Genomic DNA, 7,015 nt, shown 5'->3' with positions numbered 1-7,015 from the left:
CAATCTGTTCATCTTTTCGTCTCCGCAGCCTCCGTCGTCGGAATATCAAATGTGGGCTAGACAAACAGTGTCCAGAATCAGTATCGCCATTAATCCGGTACGATCAGGAACGCTGTGCCATTAGGACATTTATTGTCGGTAAGACGAGGTCAGGGGGTGTGATTTGGATTTTTAACTTAGCTTTAAAAAAATTTTCAGTCATATCGCTACGATGTCTGCAGTGTGACAGTTTATAGTGATGTCTAGCACTGGGGCATCATGTCGCAGACATGTAACACGATGTCCCACCCAGCCACATTATCCTGACACCAGGCCGACCAGTCCTAACACTAACCTCTTAATGCTGAGCGGGGGGGGGGGGGGGGGTACCGTATCAGTAAAAGTTAAAATCGACTTGTAGCAGTGTCCAGAATTAAACAAATATGAAAGAACTTGTATATTAAAAAACTCCACAAAGAACCAAAGCTGCGACCAGCACATGCGTGGCATTTTAACAGGTGGTGAAGAAACGAAAACAACAGGTGACACTCAGTTCCAGTCCAATTCGTAGAGACCGAGGTAGGAATGTATGTAATAGCCACTGTACAAGGGGGTGGTACCAAGTTTTTGGTTAATACTGGAGAAGCCGCGGCACGTGTCTGCGAACTTATATTGGTGAATTCACATTGAAACAGACCTCGAAAACTGAGCTAGGCAATGTATCGTCTCTTCAGCAGGTACCGTGTTGACTGTTATGTGACACTTTTGGTATGAGCGTTAAGACCTACCACATCAACAACAGCATGTTGGCAGACTTTGTCGTCTATGGGATCATAGGTTTAGGCCCAAGGAAAGAAAGGCACGTGTCCATTGCTGTTGCTAATTATGCATCTATGATTGGGGTGACAAGGTACTGTCAGTCACATTCCAAAGAGTCTGAAGCGGTTACAGGTCCAGCAGGCTAACTGCAAGAGCGGCAGCAATCGGCAGATCTGTGCAAATAGATACAACGACGGAATGCGGCTTCGAGTGCAGACGCACCCCTTCACTAGGGACTCGTTTTACTAGTACATCCAAGGAAGGGTCTATGTAGACCTGTGTATGGATTTGCTGAAAATCGTAAGATGGATTGATACCGACAGAGGCACTCAATGTGCCTAAAGATAGGTATGTATAGACCAGGCTATCCGTATGGGCGCCCGCACGTTGAGGCAATCCCACCCCACCCTCGGATTTCACCTCAATAGATGTTTTGGTATACATCTGTAAACTTTAATAGCTGACCACTATATGTTTGCCCATACAGCCGGGAAATAATTCTGCGGGGACCAACATGGCTACCTTTTTGGACAGTGTGATGCTTGACCACTGGAATCAGACAAAACGGGGTTGGTTTAGAAAGTTTGTTGTGGTATGTGTTAACACCCATACCAAAAGCGAAGATTTTCCGTTCTGTGGATGACATATAAGTATGAAATTTACTCTGTGATAGAAGTTCGGTGAGTGAAGAGCTCTTCCGTCAGAAAACCTTGAATATAAATGCATCGCCCTATCGTTGATTTGTTGGATGGCATTGTTTTAACTGACTGTGAAGCCAGAGATGTATCTGATTGATTTCCCGCTTGTTTTTGCTGAGGAAAACAAAATCCAAGTAGAAAAAAAAATCTTGTACAACAAAGTAGTACTCAGTAGTAGTATAGGGTGACTGTATGTGGACACTTTAAATTCTTTTCTGTGATTTTTATTACGATCTCATGTAAGGGTATAAGAAGACAACTAGCACATCTTGTACTATCTTCTACAATTTGTATTACTATCTTGTGTAGAGATACGATACTACAACGAACATTCTTTGTACATTTTTCTCAAATTTGTATTATCGTGAAGGAAATAAACCAGGTACCAAATTGAATATATACTGTTAAAGTATTTAAGATCATAAACGATTAATCCGTAAAAGGAAAGTTAGAATCCTTCATAGTTATATTCGCCTGAGAAAAATCAAATCCTTAATATTGGGCGCGTTAGGTTAGTGTTTAGCGTGCTGTGTTTTATGCCGGAGTAACATGTCAATTCGGGTCAGCTGCACTTTTGTATTTTTAGGCAAGCAACTTTACTCTTATTCCTCAACAAAACTAGTCAAAGCCTCTCGATAAAATTCATTAAAAAGCCAAAATCAAAACGGTGTTGTGTGTCTCAGCAGCAAGCGGCTCATTAGCTAAACCATGGGTATCGAACTCAAACCACTCTGAGGACCGCATGAGGGAATTTTTGATGGCCCAAGGGCCGCATCGCCTTTGTTATCTCTCATGACACCTTGTGACGCCAATCATTCTGCGGGCCACAGGATACGAATGGCGGACCTTATTCCCATGCCAACCAATCCCCAACTGGCGATTTAACTAACAGTGCAAGGAAAAGGGCATAACTTTATTTCAAAAGTATATTAATATGTGGATCGGGGATGATACATACGAATGGATTTTAATTGGCCGTATTGAAAAAAATGCAAGACGATCAACAAGTACTGTAGTACTCACCTGAAGCTACCGCGCAGAGGAGGAGGAGCTTACGAATGCGTTGCTTGTTGAAAAGGGGTTAAGGCAAAATATGTGCGGTGTATAAATCCTAGAGTTTCAACAAGTAATCGCAACCCCAGGCTGATCTTTCTTGGTGAGTGTTTAGTGTCATTTGAAGTTGGTGATTTTTTTATATTTAGAAGAATATCTCTGTTTAAGTATACACATTGATAATCATGTCGCACGCACGCGTGTCAAACTACGACAGGCTGATGAAAGTACGTGAAGAATATGAAGATCTCATGGAAGATTGGCCGCCATTCCCTCTGAGCAAGAAGACTTTGCTAGAGCTGGAGGAATATCTGGGACAGGCAAACAAAATATGACGAGGAGAGAGGAAAGATGGAAACTAAGGTAATCATAAAAGAGGTATGGGAGACATCAGTGTTTGCTCGTCTTCTTATAGCTTTTGACGTGCAAGAGTCAGAAAGCCTGTTCTATCTTGACAAGGAAGCGCCATATCTAAATCTTACATGGTTTAGACCAAAATTGTTTCGCAGATTCCGCGAAGCCAAAATAATGTGATTACGGGGTTTGACGCTGATCTTGTATTTAGTACATTCCGTATTGAACTAGACGATCTGTTGAAGGACTTATGACCTCATGGAAGGCTACGAAATACGTGGTGAGAGCTCAGTTTTAAACAGTCGGGTAGCTGAAGCCAGCGCAGCGAAAATCTCAGAGCTGCCGGTAGCAAGAAAATAATTCTTGGTTTCAATTACGTTTCTTAACCAAAAGGACAAAGGTGATTGGTTTTTGAAAAATAAATTTGACCCAGTAAAGCAAGAAAAGGAACGAATGGTTACAATAACGTGCATGACACAGTGATGGGGTCCTTACTAAAATAGCGCCCCCCCCCCCAACAAAATTTTTTAATATCGAGACCACTTATCCAGTATCCGCTGTGGTGTATGGCCTCTCTGTGGTGCGGGATCCTAACCGGTTGGTTAAAGTTTCTAAAACGAAAACAAACAAAACAAAAACAAACAAAAAATGGAGGGTCTAGCGGAGGCTTCTCTCAGCACTCGAGTGGTGGGAAACTTACATCCATGCAAGGGGGGAAAATGTCGAAAATGTAGCCTGGCTGGAAAGAATCTTCAAGCGTTCGATCATCATGAAGGACATTGCAGGTTGAGGCATTTATAAAAGTAAAGTATAATACTCTTTCGGATGGAAAGAAAAGAGATCAGTCCAAGGGCCAAACCTGGTCAGAACACCTCTATTTTACCGAGTCGAATACACAGTTTTGTTAGGGCAATTTTAGGAGGCGATCAGATAGCCACAAAACGGTCCAAAAGCTGTGTGTATTCTTGGAGGATATGTGATAAAGGAAACTTGATCCTGCGCTTGCAGAACAATCTGTGCTAGCTAAAAGAAAGTGTTTCAGAGTCAGAGAACACCAGGACCAGACTTTTAACATATTTTTAGTACATATACGCACGATGCCGCCCAGGAGCCAGCAACAGCATTCGGCAATAAATATTACATTCAATATTATATGGAAAATCCAATTATGGGTGGGAGGGGTTTCAACCTCTCGTAGGAAGATAAATAAATAGGGAAGAAAGAAATATCAGACTACGCATCCATTAGTACAGTTTTTGAAACTGAGAACAGGAGAGAGAGAGAAAAAACGGAAACATGGAATATTGAAACGTAATATCATTATCCTACATGAGGAGGACACAAAAATATAATAGTGAGAGTTCTACAAGAGTTTATGAAAACTGCGACATAATATCGAATTGGAGACCATAAAAGATTAAGAACAAGAGCAAAACAAAAACCAAACAAAACCTCCAAAAGAAAATATAATTATAACCAAAACGAAACAAACAGAATCCGTTGAAAAAGAATGTTTTTCAGATGCTCTAGCAATGATAAAAAATACGGCTAAAGAAATATATGATAAACTTTAGGAATATAAAGACAAATGAATGCAAATAATAACAGGAAAATTCAATGAACTATACACCAAATTTCATTAACTATATAACAAAGCAAAGGGTGTGTATTAAAAAGATGAATTTATGCTAGGGAAAGAATGACAGGTAGAAAGTCAAAAGAAAACAACATAATGATTAAAAAGGGCAAAGGATTAATGAAATAATTTTTATTTTTTTAGAAAAACGTATAAACAAAGCACGATATACCATATGAAGAAATAAACGACTATTATAAAGATATTAAATTTATACAAATAAGCAGAGAATCAAACATAAACTGGGACAATTTCATAACTTTGAGGAAATAACCCTAGCTATAAAAAACTCAGCAAAGGAACAAATCGGAATCATATAAAACTATTACTTTTATTATAACTTTTTAACAATACCTTTCTGCATGGGAAAGTGATCGAAAAGACGAAAGAAGGAGTAATTACAATAATTTTTCAAACCAGCTGACCCTCCCCAATATCTGCTCCTGACCGAGTGTCAGACCATGCACGTACTAAAGTAATCTTCGCGTTTGGACCTAACGCACATACACTAATCCTGCTGCCTTGAAAAGGGATTCTTAGAGCTGGTGGGGGGGGGGGGGACATTATAAATGATTTGGATGTTTTGTGGATTTTTTTTAAATGAAGCTTTAAAAACGTTAAGTCATGTAGCTACGAGGTCTGCAGGGTGCCTGTTTATAGTAATGTCTAGACCTGGGGCATCATGCTGCAGACATATATCATGTCCCACCCATTCACATTATCATGAAACTAACTCTTACTGATGAGCGCCAAACGAAGCAGTTGCCAATACCGTTTTTAGAAGTCTTTGGTATGGCTCGACAGAGGTTCAAATCCGCGACCTCCCGCATCCGAGGCGGATGCTCTAACCAATTAGGCCACTGGAGCGGTCATAATGATACATTACGGAATCCACTGTTAAGGTTATAAACAAATCTTGACTCCTTGAAAACTCTCTTGAAATATTAGAACTAACAAGCACATCCCCGTCGTGATTGCTTTCCACCGCAATGCCCCAAAATTACAACAGATTATTCTGAAGCATCAGTTGACACCAGAATTTTGAAGGGCATATTTCAAGAAGTTCTTTTGGTTGCATATCGTCGACTTAAAAACCTCAGGGACTATTTGTTAAATAACAATGCAACATCAGAAGAAAAAAATCACAGATTCAGACACATACGAATGAAAAGACAAGCGCACCCTAATCTGCTAAAAATGGCCGAAGACCAAATCGTTCCAAAGTTTGGAAACAGGAATTAACTTTACATTCAATTTGAGGTTTGGGTGTCGAACCAAAAATGTAATCGATCTTCTGACATGCCAAAGCTGTGCCAAGTATTATGCTGGCGAAACTGTTGATTTAAGAAAATGAATGAGTAACCATAAGAGCCACATTCGCAACAAAATCAAGAAGAAAAAAAACTCACCATCAAATACAGCTCAGCTTGACATTCAACATCATCCCTCAACATGCTGTCGACAGAGTCTAACCTGTGGTGGACCGACATAGAACGTACACGTATGGAACGATGGTGAATACTGCAACTGAAAACTCATGGAGAATTTGGCCTAAATTTAAAAAAAAATAGCTCATCTTCGCAATAAATCTGGTCAAACTTCCAGTCAGGCATCGCAATCCTCGTGACAATATTTATCCATGGAAATAATTCTCGACTCTTTACGTGAAATAATAATAATAATAATAATTAATAATAATAATAATAATAATAATAATAATAATTAATAATAATAATAATAATAATAATAATAATAATAATATTATTATTATTATTATTATTATTATTATTATTATTATTGATAGTAGTAGTAGTAGTATTAGTAGTATACCTTTTCCAGGATTCCGGTACAACATTATTACGACCTATTTTTTTTTACTACCTTCTCCACGCATAACACCGGGATATAATAGCTATAGCACATATTGAAGTGTCTGGTCTTAGATGGCGTTGATCTTCGCAATGCAGTGTTCCCATCCTTGTCCACAGACTGGAGTTTGGTTAAAATAATATGGTTCTCTGTACTCTCAACGCATAATTACAAAACCCATCCCATCTTTGACCTACAAACTAATTTGTTAATCTGACAACAAAATATATACATGTAGTTTTTCTCTTTTCATGATATAGTTCAGTTATTTCACCTTCCTTTTTCCCTTTATTTAACACTTGTTTCAAAATACCCCTCGCAATGTCATCTAAATAAAGATTCCACGTTTTCTCTTTACTTTTGTGGTTGGTATTTAGGTTTTGGATGTAACCCTTGTTTCTTCTTGTAGCTCAAATGTAGGTCGAGTGGTGCCATTGCGACTACTATTTACTAAACAAGTATAACAGGATTTACGAATGATTGAACTGTTGTTGTTTGTGGGGTTTTTTTTGGGGGGGGGAGGGGCATTCGTAGTTTCACTGTCAGTCTTAGTCTGGTTCCCTGCGTCGTATGCTTCTTGCGTTGCATTCTTCTATGGTGGCGCTCT

The sequence above is a fragment of the Sinohyriopsis cumingii genome, chromosome 13 (genome assembly GCF_028554795.1).
Source record: "Sinohyriopsis cumingii isolate HCF-2022 chromosome 13, ASM2855479v2, whole genome shotgun sequence".
NCBI classification, from domain to species: domain Eukaryota; kingdom Metazoa; phylum Mollusca; class Bivalvia; order Unionida; family Unionidae; genus Sinohyriopsis; species Sinohyriopsis cumingii.
Note: the sequence above shows the minus strand (reverse complement) of the source record.